The sequence below is a fragment of the Phalacrocorax aristotelis genome, chromosome 1 (genome assembly GCF_949628215.1).
Source record: "Phalacrocorax aristotelis chromosome 1, bGulAri2.1, whole genome shotgun sequence".
NCBI classification, from domain to species: Eukaryota; Metazoa; Chordata; class Aves; order Suliformes; family Phalacrocoracidae; genus Phalacrocorax; species Phalacrocorax aristotelis.
This window is the reverse complement of record NC_134276.1, coordinates 129,412,885-129,429,496: the sequence shown is the minus strand read 5'-3', so window position 1 is coordinate 129,429,496 and position 16,612 is coordinate 129,412,885. Positions and strand designations below refer to the sequence as shown.

The window sequence follows — 16,612 nt, the reverse complement described above, 5'->3', positions numbered from 1 at the left end:
TGACCAATTACCAGCACAGGGTACGATTTGCTACAGGCAGGGCAGCTCAGATGTTGGGAGAGGGATAAAGATTCCCAGGCTGGAGAACAACCCAGGCAGCCTCACTGTTCAGATATATCTTTAAGAGGTCACATATGTGACTTTCTCTCAGAGTTGCAGAGTAGTTTGAAAGGACCTGTTGGGTGAATAGTAGAGAAAGGGGAAAATTAGGGAGAGGCCCAGCTGAGTGGGGTTTATAAGAGTGATGTGCGAGTTCAGGTGCCTGCAATTTTCCTATAGCCCTGTTGAAAAGCTGTTCAATTTACGTCCTCTTTGATAACTCAGAAATTGTTAGGATCACACAGGCTTTGGTAGTTCTGTTCTGAGGTTTCAGTTCTGCCCTCCACTTGCCTGATTCAGCACGAGAATAATTTTGAAAAGTTTGCTCTGCAAGAGAGATGATTTTGCAGCCTCTGGTTCAGGGCAGCCAGCCTGTCTGAGCCAGGCTTACAAGACCCTGAATGTTGGACCAACCCCAGCCCCAGGACTGTATGTCTGTAGTCTGAGACACAGACTCTAAAGATCATTATCTTCCCAGAGGGACAAATTTCACAGTTCAAACTGTCCCCCGGGAACATCCCACCATCCAGCGTAAAGGCTTTTCTAGGCAAGCACCCAAAGCAAACTAATCTCAGCTAATGGAGCCAAAAACTTCAAGAAACACCCCCTAACCTTGGTTTGTACTATGTTTGCAAGCCTACCATTCTGTGCATGGAGAGAGGCATGCAGAGGGGAGGAGAAAGGGGTGTGGGGAGAGGCGAAGGGCAGAACTGAAGCAGAACAGCCGGCAGATGCAGATGACTTAATTTCATGCACCGAAACTGTCAGCAGAGTTTTTGGTTTGTTTTGCCTGCATTTTGCTGCCTCTCTCCATCAACCCTTAGCCACCTTGAGGAAGTCCATGCAGATTTCATGAGTTCCCTAACTCCCAGTGTGGGAGATGTGATGCTGAAGGCAGAGCAGGGAGCTTTCAATTATTGATGAGAGCGACCTCTCTTTAAACAAGGAATGCATAATTCATGGCAGCGCCGGTATTTGTGGTGATCAGCAACGGCTCTGTCTCTGCTTTGCTGAAATCCACAGGAAGCTGCTGTCCCCTCTCCCCCCATTCCCTCAGGCCCGTTAGAGCCTTCAGCCAAAACTTCAATACTGTTTAAAATTGAGACATGCCAAGATGCTGCAGCGCTTCCCCTCACCGGGCAGTCTCCTGCGTGTTCAAGATGTACACAATAAAGTGGGAGAACGGATTCAAAGAGCCACAGAAGTGGGTGGAACGGGTTATTGCTCTGGGATAAGCAGGGGTGATTATTGTGCAAACACAGCCACAATAGGACATTTCTCAGTAGCGGGACTCCTCTGACCCTGAGATAGGTCTGCAGGAATGGTGTTGATATAGGACAGAGGAACAGGCTAGATCTAAAGGGCAGTGCCTGAGGGTTTATGTCCAGCTGTATTTCTTGTGGGGGTGGGAAACAGAAAGGTTAAAGGGAAATATGGTTTTCTGCTCAGCAGGTAGCAATGTCTCCCCTAAACTCTGCTGGAACTGGGTGGCTGAAAAGTAAAATGGGAGAAAAAAAAAAACAGGAGGAGTATTTTTTTTCTATGAAGGGAAATTTTAATGATGGACCAGGGAAGGGAAAGGCTCTTTCCTCAGCCCACAACTGGGATCTTGACCTCCCAGTAGCACGTGCAATGCAGGCCACTGCGGTCCTGTCCAAAGGTGGAAGGGTGCTCTTCTGCTGGGGGTTTTAATTGTCCCTCTGCTGCAGACCTCGTGAATGGCTCTGGGGAAGCCATGCCTGCCATCCAGATACAGTGAGCACTTCCCTACCACTCATGGGGATAGAAAGTGAGGCAAAATTAAGTGAGTGCCCTAGAGAAACAAAAACCAGAGAACTACAAATAATAAAACAACATGGGGAAGGATGGCCAGGTCCTTCCCCAGGGAGGGAGAGTGGAGCCACCAGCAGCTGTGGGGTTTCAAGGCTTAGCCTAATCTATGCTCTGTTACGGGCTCCTGTGGGGACAACTTCCCTAGGAAGTGAGTCACTCCCAAAGAAACAGCCGCCCTTCCCAAGCCCCCCTGCTTCTTCCTCAGATGTAAAGAAAGGCTTCATCCTTTCCTTGCCAGCTCCGATCCCTTCGCCATATGGGACTGCAGTTACTGAAGCCCAGAAATCACACTTGTCCTTGGGGTATGCACCATGCACCCTCCACATCCCCATCCCTCCACTGCCCGCATGAACCCAAGTTAAGCATCTTCCTCCAACTTTGGTCCATAAACAGCTCAGCACGGTGCCTTTCCTGAGAGCATCCTTATCCTAGACGTGTGGCTTGTGTCTGAGCAGCACGGAGTGGGGGAGGGTGATGCTTCGTACAGAGCTTTATTCCCAAGCTAAAAAAAAAAAAGCAAAAAAAAAAACCCCCGACAGAAAACAAAAAAGAAACATGGACAAAGCTAATTAAATCTGCTGGCTAGGTCCCGTGGGAGCCAATACTTCTGAGACAGCGCATGGCTCAGCCTGCTATCCCCAGGTAGATCAAGGGTATCTAGGCACTATCTGGGCTATCAGCAGGAACGAAGATAACCCAGTTCGGATATAGACTAGACCTTGAATTTGGCTGCAAAGCCCAACTACGCAGGGAGCCTTCCGCAGCCTGCAAAAGGAGGTCTAAACCAGGCTATTTTTAATCATCCTGGACCCAAACGTCCTTCATGATTGACCCATACAACCTGTCACCGCCTTCCCATCCCCCTGAGCTTTGACCCAGATGGACACAGCCCTCTGCCCCGTCCCAATTTCCCTGTGCTGCAGAGCCATAATCCAGGGATGCCAGAAATACCTGCAGAAAGACTGGCAGCTCAGGCCCAAACAGAAGCAGGAGATACCAGATGTCTCCTGAGAAAGCCAGCTCTCTCCTGAGAGACCTCTCTGCTTGTAGTTATCGTCTCTTGAAAGGGAAGTTGGGGCTTATTCAAATGTCGGCTTCTCTCCCCTGTTGCCGAGCTCTGGCAGAACTGAGGTCCTTTTTAGGTCCTGATGACTATCACAGAATAATCATTCCAAATGTACCAGTGTGAATCAGCCCAATATCTGCATTATCCAAAAAAAAAAAGCTTTCTTTTTTCCGAGGAGGCAAAATAATTCTAAGGAAGCAAAAACAATACCATATTGTTCCAAAGTATCTGTACATTTCATCCAGAGCTTTCCCTACTGAGTTAACAGCTGATGCCTGTTCAGCAGGAGTGGGAGCTGTCATTTTACAGGTTTCTTACAGAAGCAGAAAGGAAAAACCCATAGTATTTGCTTCCAGAACATTTTCAAAGGCAGAGAGGAATTATTTTTTCAGAGAAAAAGGCATTAGGCATTATTTGATGGATAACTACATTTCACAGGTGCTTGTTTGGGGAAAATAAAGAATATCACGTTGATCACAAGCTCCTTGTAAAGATATGGGGCCCAAAGGCCAATGCTGTTCCTCTGGTAGCAGCCAGGATGCAGAGACGGGCTTTGATCTTAGCTATGTGTCAATATGACATCAAATGCAGACCTCCAGAGGAACATACTGTCACTAATGCACATTCTTGATTGATTCAGGTACCTTGTTTTCCTCCCACTTTCAAAGGCAATGTTGAGATGCTCTTCCCTGCTGGACTTCCCAGTTACTCTTAGGGATGGTAAAGAAACCAAAGGAGAAGCTGCTCTGGATGAAATCACACTGCAAATGAGTGGAACAGCAATTATGCTATTTAAAACACAGATATAACTAGAGATGTCTACTGTCTTTCCAAAACCTGTGGAAATACTGACATTTTAAAGGTTATGTATGTGTGCTGGCCCCCTGAAGAATCAGAGTCCAGAGCCCTTATTGCACAGAAACAACTGCAGGCAGAGGATGCATGCGGTGTATGGGCAACAATCCCCCCGAGTTTTTATTCGGGAGTGCTGGCTGAATTATCTGATCAATAAAAGCATCATGCAAACAGCAAATCTGGGCAGAATGTTTCCATGGGTGGCTGCTCTGTAGATTAACAGAGAATGGACACTGGCCAGCACTGATGAGTTGCCACCCCATCATGTAGGCATCGGTTAAGTGAGAAGTGGAAAGAGGAGAAACACCACTTTGGTCTCCTTGATGGACATTTTTGCTGTTGCAGCTCTCTGAGCTGTGTGAAATATGCTCACTCTGTAACTAGCTGAGATGGTCCAAAATGCTAATTCTGATTTCTTCCTCCGAATAAATCATCAGCACTCATTAGATTTGCCACTTGCTGTGCGGCATCCAAGTGTCATGCAGGCACTTTTAAAAACAAATGTAGAATGGAAAAATAAAGTGGCACCTAGAGAATTGTCTTTTGCAATAGTTATATGTTACGGTCCACTGCTTGATTTGTACCTTAAATGCCACAGCTGATCTGTATAGCTTGGGCTCGATTAAAAGAAACACCAGAATGAAAATGAGAGAGTCAGAAAACTACAGTGTTTATTCTCCTGCCCTCTGCATATGAAATTAAGAGGGAGGAAGGGAGCAAAGTAAAGAGCGGGCAGAAAGGTGATGGCCAGTGTCCTGCTGAGGTTGTCCTGCTGTCCTTCTCTGTTCTAAGAGGGAAGCTGTTGACTCCAGACCGCAGGCAGGCCACATCCAAATTATGTGCCAGGGCATCTGAGATCAAGAGACCCATATGTGATTCCCACCTTCTGGGAATGCCAGGGCAACAGTCAGTGCAATAGTCGAAATATCTAACATGGGCACCGGCAGCGGCTGCCAGAAGATAACCCTACATCATGATAGAAAGAGGTTTTCATTTGTAGAAAAAGTGTGCAATGGATGCATTTGTGCAAACTGATGGAGCTGAGGACTAGCAAAAGCCAAATGCCCCTTTCTGACAACAATGCAGTCCTACCAGAAAGAAAAGGTGTAGGTTTTGGGTTCTGTTTTTCCAGGTCTGGTACTGTTAAAATGGAAGAGCCTTGTCTGTTGGGAAGGCAATGAAGGCTGTGAGGGAACTGAGGACAGATGAGCTCACAGCACAAGAAACAAACTGCTCACTCTCTTAGAGTGCATAGAGGTTGCTCTCTGCTGTGCTCCTTAACTGCACGTGAACTTAACATGGGGTAAAAGTTGTCTGTGCACATAGTGTCTATAAACCTTTTGGGAAGGAGGTCAGCCCGTGCCCTATTGTACTCATAGGATTATCTGTGAATTGGTGTGCTTCAGGCTGCTCAAGACCTGGGTGCAGTAAGGAGTTGATGCTACCCTCCAAGCTGGTAAGTTGTCTGCTCTGTCTGTCCCTTGAGCTTGGAGTGAGATCTTTGCACAAACACCAGCAGGAAAACACTGGGAGATGCCGCTCCCCAGCTCTTGCATCTCTGCGCTCAGAGCTACGGAGAAGAGTTCTGTCCTTCCTACCTCCTTTCCACATGCATGGGCTGCCAGTTGGCTTTGGGCACAATAAGTGATGAACAGATACTTCTGGTTGGAGGGTAGAGATGAACTAGGCTTTTTTTTTGAACTCTTCTCTGCACTTTGAGAGCACTTTGAGCTCACTTCAAAGGCAGATCAGGTTAGCCTGAAACATCAGGGCAGACAAAGAGCAGTCTCTCATTGAAACAAGAAATGGGCTGCTGCTCTAAGTCTTAGATGTGGATCTGAATCTCTCCTAATTCTGTAGGTGAATCTGGCTCTCCCCTTGTGCTGAGGGGAAGAAAGCACCCTCTGGTTACCTAAAAGCTTTCTGAGCATTGGGTCAGTGCATAGTCTCCCCGCAGACAGTGATGCTGGTAAAAGTGGCAGCTGCAGAACTACAAACTGGATCTCTAGAAACTCAGGAACGCCTTAAAAAACAGGTCTGATTTGTTCTTGCTGACAATGATCCCTGACCCCTGGAGCATACTTCTGGTTGCTTTTCACAGTCTTTGTCCTTAACCAGATTCTGTACATTATGTGACTGGTGAACAGTCTTTTCTCTCTGCAGTGAAGACTCCTTCTTCAACTTACTGACTCTCTCCCAGCAGAGGGATGCTGCATGTTACCCAAACTGGGCTAGCCTTAGGATGATGCTACTAAGATTACTCTCACCCACTTCGTCCCCAAAATCCCTGCAAGTGTGCAGACACCCTGCACCTCTGGCTGGTGCCTGGCATGCCGGCCTTCTGTCAATGGTTGTCTTGTAAGTGTGTCCTCAGCATAACAGACACCTCGGTGTTTCTGAGCTGCAGCAGGGTGAGGCCAAAAGCAGTTCTCTGTGAGGACGTTTGTGAAGGTCAACAAGCCTGGTGAGGCATTTCCAACTTCCCCCATGCACACATGAACATGCCTACTTCTACCCCTCACCAGCTCTGCAAAAAATACCCCTGAAGTGTCAGCAGCAATTCCTAAGAAAGGGAGGAAGAAGGAGGAAACTGGCCTCCTGGTTGTCCTGCTGTAACTCATTTCTAGGCCATTTGTGTTTGTCCTGGTGCTCAGGTCATGACCCATGTTGGGGTTAGGAGAGAAATATCTAGTATCAGAATTTATCCATCTGGTAAATGTAATGCAGAAGGGAGTACAAAAGAACAGAAATCATGCCTAGTGAGCGTTTAACAGCTACAGGATTTGCTTTGACTTCCAGGGAGCTACAATCCAAGCACGGCTTGTCTTGCTGGCCTATGAACAAAACTTGCTGATGGCAGCTTATCTACTGCTGAATGGGAGTAGATGTTGACAGGAGAGTCATGGGGCCCTCTGCAGCACCTCCAAAGAGGCTGTTAGGTGGGGCAAAGTGTGCAGAGTTTGTCTAGTAGGTTAATGTGATTGGGAGCGCAAGTGGAGACACTGGTCGTGATACATGAACAGTACTGGATTTGTTCTCAAGAGGGTGGCAAGAGAAGGGAGCACCATGCATGAAGGCTCTTGGAGGTGACAGGAGCAATTTTTAACTATCCTTTCCCAGATAATCCTTTGGGGTAAACTACATTCACCCACAAAAGTCTTCTTAGCATAGACGTCCGCAGTGATGATTAGTCTTAGCGAAGCGCTTAGCAGTGTCCTGTCCTTGTAATGGAGCTGCCGATGCATATGGAGTAATAAGAGGTTTGTTTTTTTCCTTGATGCTCCAAGAGTCCTGTTCTGTCATGGAAGTTAGAAACATCACTTCGGCTGTAAAGAAAGCTCCTGTTATCATTTGATAATGGGCTGCCAAGCGCTGTAGGTTTGAGGAAAACAGGAAACAGCACAAGAATTGCTAACCAGAATGGGAAACAGACTGGGATTACTGGAGGAGCCATTGAGAAGCCTATGGGCTGCTACAGTGCAAAAGGTGCTGGTATCCCACGGTAGATGGGAGACGTGTGAAGTAAGGCAGCATAGGTGGCTGGATTGGAGAGGACACCTGAAATATCTAGTTGTTGACAAAACAGAGGCTGCAAGAGGTTGGTGGAAGTAGGCTGAAGGAGATGATTCCAAGGGGAAAAAAAAATGGGGTGGGGGAGAAAAGTTGGCCAGGCTGAGCACTTGCCAAAATGCAAATAATTTCTCCTTTCTGCTCCAGATCTGCTAGGAAATACCTCAGCTACCTGGAGTCAGTGGTTAATGCCCCTACATCCTTTCCTATTGCTCCACAGAGAGAAGGAGCTGGGATGTATGTCTGAAGGAGGAAAGAAACTTGCTGTGGACCTTGGAGCAGTAGGATTTGCCAGTTTGCCTCTGACTGCCCTGCCCAGCCCTGAGATCCAGCTCAGCCAGGCTCATGTTTGACTTCAGCAGATGCTGCCTGTGGGCTTTGTAGAGGTGCACAGGGATAATCAGGATTTGGTTTCTGTTTGCTGGCTAATTTGAGCCCCTGCTGTGAGATTTGGATGTTTCTGAGGATTCTATATTAGCTTTAATGATTAAAAAATTATTTCAATGCTTAGTGAAGAAGATGCATGATCTATCACTGAAGCCGCTTAGCAACAGGACTCATTAAGACACGTGTTAGAACAGAAAGATACCCTTACCCCAGTGTCCTCTTGGAATGACTATCCACTCATCTAAACAAGATAAAGGTCTTTGCCGGCCTCCTCTGAGGCCAGAGGATAAAGCACTCAACTGTGAAACAAGATTTCTTGGTTCTTTTTCTGGCTTCAACTATGCGTAAGTATATGGATCTGGGCAAATCATTTCACCTGCTTCAGTGCTCGGTTCCCCCACAGGTAAGATAAGCACGACAATGTATAAGCTCTCTGGGGAAATGACTTTTAAGTGCCTAAGCTCATTAGAGAAAAAACAACCCTTGCAGTGAATAAAAAGTGTCTCAACCCACGGTTTGCATTGCCCTCCTGAAGCCCGACATACAGTTAGCTAATTATAGGTGGGAAAAAAGATTTTTGCCTAGCCCCTTGCCACCTGATGGTAGGCAAGTAGAGATGCTAAAAACTTGTTATCTGGCTCAAATTAATTTTAGGTGAATCCTGGCGAAGTATTTCTGGTTATCCTTCAAGGAGAAAGAGGACCCGCCAGTTCTGGGGCAGGATCTAATTTTGCTCACAGGAACACTGTTAAATACCATGTATGAGAGGAGAACATTAATACTTGTTTTTCTTTTTTTTGTTTTATCCCCAGAGTGATTCATTGAACCACTCAGGCAGCACCGTTCTCCTTAGGAGGAGAAACTGAGGCAGGGAGGAGGAAGCAGGTGTAAAAGGAGACATTTTGGTCCACAGTATAAGAGCTGAGGCGTTCCTGGCTCTTGGGGATTGCACAAGTGACATTGAACTTCATACCTGAATGCACAAGCCTTGTGCAGACCTAAGTGTGGGGTGGGGGTAAGGGAAGCCCAGACAAAAGGAAGGTGAGGGAAGAAAAATGGGTGTAGGTGAGATATTGAGGTGTGACTGAAACTGGTTCCTGAGCGGAAGAGAAGGAAGAGCTGAGGTTAATGGGGATGAGAGAGCAGGAGAAAGAAAAGGAGGAATGAACAAGGGCAAGGGAGCAGGAGACCAAGTGGGACAGCAAGCAGGAGGCACAGTCAAAGCATCCGAGCTCTCTCTGAAGAGATTGCCTATTTTGCTTCTGCCTTTTTTGTGTGTGTGATCTTGCCTTAAAATTGCAGGAATGTGGCAGCACAGCACTGGCGCTCTGATTTATTAATTCCATCCCGTCCCACCAGCCCATAAAACAAAAGCATCTGTGTTTGCTCAAGAGGAGCACATGAAGGGCCTCATTCATGTCAGAGGTGGGGAGGGAAGCTGGCAGATACAGGAAAGTCATCAGCACCTCCTTTCCTTTTCACCTTTGTGTGGATCTGGGCTGGGGGAAGGGCCGCGGGACAGAAGGATCCAGATGATGGGGTATCAAGAGGGAGAAAGCTAAGATCACCCTGACAGTCCATGTGGTAGGAAGTGGAGGGGAGGGGGGACCCAACAAAGCACTAGGCTGGACCACCTGTAGTGTGGAAGGCATCCCAGCACTGCAGAGAGGACAAGATCCCTTGCTGCCACCCAGGTTTACCCAGCACTGGCCTCTGAGGTGGCACTTTGTGCAGCTTTCCCTAATGTACGGCACTCCTATTGCTGCGGTCACAGCCAGGGCTTTCAGGGAGCCCAGCACTGTTGTCTGACCCATAGCTATGGACATAACCATAATAATAAATTAAATCTGCCAGTCGTAGGAGAAATATCCCCTTAGAGCTGTTTTTTAGCATGCTTTCAGAATGAGGAAGGCTCAGGGTGAGATGGATATTAATTATCCTACTTTACTGGGGCATGGAGGGGGAGAGGAGGCAGCAACCTGTGCTCCTGCCAGGCAAGGATCAACTGTGCTGTTTCTAGCAAGGGGAGATTTTGTCAGACACGGAGGACCTTGCTAAAACCTCATCTCTACCCCTGCCCTTAGAGACAGTGTCTTCAGGAGCCAGCCTGCCCTGCAATACCGCACAGGGATCATCACCTCAGGGGAGCAGGGTCTGCAAGCTACTGCTGCCTGCCTGGTCCTTGGCTTTTCCTCCAAGCGCTCCCACACAAGGACTGCCTAGGAGAAATCCTGCTTTGCTAGCAAAACGCAGTTCCCATGTGCCCTGTACTCCCACACGCAAACCCACCGTGAACTTACAGAACGAGACAACATTGCTGCTCCAAAATCTTTTATCCAGAGCCGAGATTGTGTGACAGCTAACCCTGTTCAGCTCCAAGTAATCCCTGCAGTTTCCTTGGCTAGAGGCTGGCTGTACCGGGAATAAATGCCCTTGTTCGCATTGCCAAGGGGTAACATCCAAAGAATAGGACAATACAATTTTCTTTTATAATGCAGCATTATTCATAAACCAGCCCCACACCAAGTTGCCAGGATGCTGGCAGTCTATTAAAATCAACAGCACATGCAGGGGAGGTGTCAGCGTAAGCACCACTGGACCAGCTCAAATCTCATCAGAACTTAACCTGAACCCGCTCCAGCTGACAAAAACCAAATCTATGAGAGCTAAGTGTCAGCACACAGGCTGGAAAACACATATTTTTTGCTTTTGCATGGAAATGAAAATATGCCCCAGTGATCTTCACTCAAGCGTGTCTGTCTCCTTTTGTCCTTTGTCTCTTACATTGATCAATGCTGTGGGTTTCGGAAGGTACAAGAAATCCTATGCTAGACAATTGTGAGAGGTGGAAGCCTGAAGTTTTAGATCTATTTCAAATGGACTGTCCTGTCCAGTGATGAATGATCTGCTATCCATCAAAATGTCTCCTCTTTTCCCGAACCCTACACTCGGCACCAGCAGCATCTTGTAGCAGCGAGTTCCATATACCACTATGCAGAGCATGGGAAAATACTTATTTTTATCATCAAATTGCTACCTTTCATCTTTTCCTGAATGCAATCCAGTTTCTCCACTAAGAAAAGTGATGGAGAGAAGCATTCATTCGCCCAGTTCTATGTTGCTCATGGCTTTGTTTTTCACCCCAATGCCCCTCTTCATTTGTCTCCCTGAGCTAACTAGCCCCATCTTAATGAATCTCTCTATCTGCATCAGGCATTAGTGGGATTACCTGCTCAGAGGGATGAATGGCAAGTGAAATCTAAAGGTCCCTGTGACGGAGCTGCGGATCCCAGCTCTGTGTTGCAGCCCTGGGAAGCTGTGTCTCCTGAGGAAATTTAGCTCACATTTTATAAATTTGAGGAATTTGCAGAGTGCAATGTTTTTATGTCAGGGAGAAGGATCTCAGACAGCCCCCCGCACTGCACGGCAGAGGAAGCCAATAAGGCAGTTGATTGAACACTTGGGAACATTGGCAAAGTAGATAAATTCAAGCTCTTCAGGGGAGACCTTCGGGAGCACTAATGTCACATGAGAGTGAGCTAGAAGAGACTTCAAGCTCTTAATTATGAGCCTGCACAGCTTAAAACAGCATGAAAAGATAAAGGACCAAATTTTTATAAGTATGCTGACCACGGGTCGGGATGCAGTTTGGAGGCATACCCCAGCCTGGAGGATTCGGTTGGGTCTGACCAGTGTCCCTTTCGAAGAGCAGGCTTCAGGCAGTCACGCCTGCACCCGGGAGGGGGGTGACGATAGCCACAGGTCTTGTCCGCACGCTGTATTTATTAGTCTCTTATGGTACTGTTAGGTTTTAAATCGCAGTCCTATTAGGCTGAGCTGCTTCCCAGCAAGTGCTTCTCAGAGATGCAGGGGCCTTGCCTGGGAGACAGACGATCTGGGGCTGTCTCAGCTCTGACGCTATCAGCTGCAGTGTGTCTCCCTTGTAAAGTGGGGGTAGTCATCCTGACAAACAGCGCTGTATGTGGGCAGGGAGTGCTCTTAATCACGTATGTGGAGTACTTTGAGATCGCGGGATGGGAAGCGGTGCGGATGAGCATAATGCTTATTATTAGACAGAAAGGCCAGGAGCAGAAAGGGCAGAGCGATTCTAGACTTCTCCAGGGCCCTGCAGGTATGTGGGACCTGGCTTCCAGTCTGGCTTATTACCACCTTTTTAGGCATCTTCTTTTATTAGGAACAATTAAATGCAAGGAGGAAGGGGACAGATATCATCTTTCCTGTGTACATCCTGCAGAATAATTGCAGAGCTTTCCCAGAGCAATTCTGCATGTTCAGTAAAGGGCATCTTTGGAGTCAATCAAATATCTCATCCCTCGTAGGCATACATATGAAGGCTTGCAGCATACATCAGGAGATCTCTTTATTGTTCCCAAATATTGGGAATAGATAAGACAACAGAGTGCTGAACAGGAGGAAAAAGAGGCCTTGGAAGAAGCTCTGGGAGGTAGATGGGGTTGTGGCATGGCTCATGGCTGGGACAGCCTCCTGACGCATCGGTGGGGAGCTGGAGGTGACTGTGCCTGCAGCACCGGCACCCCGAGGGAGAGGGGCAGCAGGGGCTAGAGCTATGAAGGAACTAAGAAATAGTGGGGTGTGCAGAGCAGTGCTACTGCCAGGTGATTACTGTGGTGAAGAGGGGAGGAAAGCGATCTGAGGATATGGCTGGAGTGAACCCACTCCAGGCTCCTGCCAGCAAGCTGCCTGCTAGGTATGACTTTGCTCTCAGACCCAAAGGACATCTCCTGGCCTGCCACTGAAGCAGAGGGAAGTTCCCTGACAGAAAGCACCTCTACCAATGCTTCACAGGCAAGAAGAAAGGATGCTGGGTACACAGGAGACACAGCCTAGAGCTGTCCAGTACCACCTCAGACACTCCGTAGGGAAGATGCCATTAAACAACGCAAGTGCTAGTCACAAAGATGTTCCCAAACCATGGAAACAATGTGAATTTAAGTGCTGTACATTGTAGAAGTGTATTCTCTTTTGCATACATTTAGCTGCTCTATAGCTCTGTACAGCTCCCTAGGCAACAGCCTTCCCAAATGACACCGTAACAAAGCCCAAAGGTGAGGAAGCCTCACTCTTGCCATGGGAGAAAGTGTCCTCAGCCCAACTGCTTTACTTTCCATCCTGTGCCTGCTAAGTGTCTTGCAAGTCAGACTGAGGTCCTTCACTGTAAAGGTGGCTCTATCTCAGCTGTGCTCTGTGTCAGCTGGTTGAGTTGCTTTGGGCTTGCAATGGTTACCTAAATGGTTTATCAATTATTGCAATTATTACTACTACACTGAAAACGTCAAGCCAAAAGCTTTAATTTGATCTCATCCGATTCCTGAAATACCCGATACTACACGTTAGCTGCACAGCGCATCTACCTCTGTACATTAACCGCCCCGCAGTTAATTCAATGCAGACTGAAGTGCCCTGAAAGCGATACTGAAGTCGCTCCGGGGAGGGAGGGAGGGAGGGGAGAAATCACAGCCACTGGGCTCCTAGTCTCACACCAGGCCAGCACAGCGCACATGCTCAGCCACCGGCGCTCACGTATGGTCTGTGTCCCAGGCGTGACCGCTAACAGAGAGCTTCCAGGAAACCATGGAGCAGCCACCGACCGAAAGCGATCCCGGCCCCCGCATCCTGCTTCAAGGCATGGAGGGAAAGGGATTGGTGGCATGTGCAGCTGCAGACAGATGTGACACAGGCTGTCACACGCAGCTCTGCCAGTGCCCCCCTCCTGCCCTGTAACCCTCTCTGTTACCTGAGACTGATCTCCCCATAATCTCCTACCAAGGTATTTAATTTCAGAGTAGCAATGGCCTGCCTTCTGCGAGGGTCCTGTCCTGCTGTCTCTGTGCACCCACCTCCAAACTTGCTACCTGGCCCCCGTTCCTAGCCCTGTCTGAGGTTCCACTGCAGGGAGGGATGGCTGTGTGGTGGTCCTGGGATACAAGACATGAATGCCACCATCCATTTTTCCCTTTTGCACCAGACGAGATTTGAGCCCGAGCAGAGGTGGGGGATCAGACTCACGTGTGAAGCCACGGTACTGTTATGCTCTCTGCATACATGCTTTGCACGAGGAGGCCTCCTCTGGGTCCAGGAAAGGAGCAGAAAGCACCTGCAGAGGCTGCATCGTTTGCGCTTCCCCCACTCACTCGCTGAGCTGTGCAGGCTTCAAGTTGCTGGATGGGTATTTACTGCTTCTCGTTATTACTCTGCTACGGGGATGCTTGGTGCCACCCCGCTGATCCAAACACCCCTTCTCCCAAGTGGGCACAGAAATTGCCACTTGGCAGGTTTGCTTGAGGAGTTACTGAGCAACCAGCTGCTTCTCTCCAGGTTTGCAGCACCTGGAGGTTTCTCCCTCTCATGGACTAGCTGCTGAGCCTACCCCTCCTCTGCTGTCCCGGGCTGGATGGGCGAGTGGCAGGACCAGGAGGGCGGGGAAAAAGTACTTTCCAACTCACCTAGGAGCATCCACTCCAAACTCTGCTCCAGAAAACCAGCAAGTGCGTCCCTCGGCAGCCACCCGTGTGCCAGGCAGGGGTGAAAAGGGACAAAGACCTTCCCCATCCCTCCTGCTCTTGCCCTCTCCCTGTCCACCTCTCCAGAGCTCCTCACCGGGATGCCTGCTTGGGTTTGGTTCCCACCGGGGCTGTGTCTGCCTGCACACAAACCCCGTGCCCCTCTGTACTTCGGTTCCCCCGTACCTTCACAAAGAAGCGCAATAAAACCGCTCGGGGGGCAACGGCGTACCCGGACCCGCGTTTGGGTAAGCTGGCCAGAGATCCCGGCAGCGTTGACTCAGCTGCTGTTGCAGCCACGGGCAGACAGACACCACGACTGGGGGCATCTCCCCGCAGCTGGAAAATTCCAGCCTGGGGGTGGCATGTTGCTGCTCTGGAAGATGCCCGGGCGGGGTGTGTGTGTATGTGCAAGGACAGGGGCTCCCCGAGAAGCGCGGAGCCTGTTCGGGCGCAGAGGACGGGTGAAGTTTGGGGACCCGGCTGCTGGTGGCGGGGCAGGGAACCCCTCCCTGCGCCAAGCGCTGGGCTCCCGGGGTACCGCAAGGTCACTCCTGCATCCCCGGCGCTTCCCCCCCCACCCCCCATCCCCAAATCCCGGTGCCCGGGGCGGGGGTTCCCACTTACCTGGCGAGATGCGCCGGTCACGGCGGAGATGCCGGGGCGCCGAGCGAGGGGCGGCACCGGGCCGGGGACTGCCGGGGGACCATCGCCTGCCTCCGGGCGGAGGTATGTCCTCCCTGCCGCGGTGGGACCGCCACCGGGACCGGCCCGTCGGCGCTGCCGGCGGATGGCGACGACCGCCTTCAGACGGCGCCGGCGATGCGGTTGAGAGCGGCGCGGAGCCGATTTAAGGCCACCCCGTGCCGGGGGTGGGGGGAGCGCCGAGGGCCGCCCGCAGCTGGCTCCTGCGCGCCGCGCATCCCGCGGGGCCACCTTAAGCGGGGAAGGGGCGAGAGCGGAGCTGGCGAAGGGTGGGGAAGGAAAGGCGAGAAGGCGACCGGAGCCCAGCCAAGCCGAGCCTAGCAGAGCCGAGCCTAGCCGAGCCGGAGGCGAGCGGGGCCTGGCACCGCCGCAGCGCTGCCCGCGGGGCCGGGGTGGGTGGGCGGCCGGCCGGGGACCCTTCGCCTCGAAGGGGGGAGGTTTCCCTTCCCCGGGCCCGGCCGATGCTCTCCCCGCTGAAGTCGAGGGGCTGGGATATTCTGGGTTTTTTTGTTTGTTTGGTTGGTTTTTTGTTTGGTATTTTTGTTTGTTTGATTGTTTTGTTTTGCTTTCTGTTTCATTTCTGTCCCGGGGGGCTCGTTTTGCTGCTAACCGGGTGCTGGATTGATTTCTTGCTCCCCACCGAGGCTCCAGCTGCTCTGAGCAGAGCCACCCACCACCGCTACAAACCGTGAGGGTTGCCTAATGAGAAGGTGACTTATGGCCCGAAGCTGGGGGCCACGGTGCTTCTGGGCTTTGGTATCCCTGCCTCGCCGCTGTGTGCCTCTGTTTCCCTTCTAGCTCTCGATAGGTGAGGTGCATTAGTGCAACGACTTCCCACTGCAGCAGCCAGTGGGTGGTTTCTTGTGTTGGCCGCATGAGCGGCCACAGCCAACACTTTGTCCGTCAGCCTCTGCCTAGTAACAGGTTACGTGGGAGCGGAAGACAGGCCTACTTTGGCTTTCCACTGCCCATCTCCCTTACGAGCTGTGTCTCCCAGCCGTAAAGTCACCATGCTGCTTGGAGGGGCATGTGTGAAACAACTCTTCAACCTTTCAACTGGAGCTGAATGCACAGAGGGCAGAAGGGGAAGTGGGGGTTGTCACACCTCAGTCCTGTTCTAGGAGACTTCTTTCCAGCCTCGTCCTCCTTGCATAGGGTTGGGCAGCACATGTCTGTCCCCTGCTTACTCTCCTGAGAGTTTTGACTGGCACATCCCAGGAGTTTCTCCTGAAGAGGTTACCACAGCTTTCAGCAAACCGTGAGGCACAGAGGGTAGCACAGTCCCAGGCTCAGGTGGGGACCTGTTGATCAAGTTTGGCTTCAGGTAACAAAGCTCCTGCTGTGGGATGCACTAAGCAGGGCAAAATGTTTTGAGTTCCTTGGCTGGAAAGTGCTCTTGAAGAACAAGAGAAGTCTGTCTTCTCAGGTTAGCTGGCAGGCCTTGGCCATGTTTCTGGAGCAGACGCTGCTAAAAACACCTCAGAAAGAAAGACAGCAAGTGACATTTTACAGCCCAAATGACATTTACAAAGTGCAACACAGAGGCAAACCCAAC

At 50.1% G+C, this 16,612-nt stretch overlaps 1 protein-coding gene across 3 annotated transcripts in view; it reads right to left on the bottom strand.

Annotated features, from left to right (window-relative positions):
* Positions 1 to 15,255, bottom strand: part of LOC142063241 (galactosylgalactosylxylosylprotein 3-beta-glucuronosyltransferase 1-like) — a 30,967-nt gene extending 15,712 nt beyond the window's left edge. For 2 of the 3 annotated variants that reach the window (XM_075106743.1, XM_075106724.1), the window contains exon 1: positions 14,980 to 15,253. The gene's annotated coding sequence lies outside the window, so the exon portion shown is untranslated. Of the gene's footprint in view, positions 1 to 14,979 lie in introns of all 3 variants that reach the window. The other variant, XM_075106734.1, reaches the window with a different exon arrangement.
* Between the last annotated feature and the right edge of the window lie 1,357 nt (positions 15,256 to 16,612).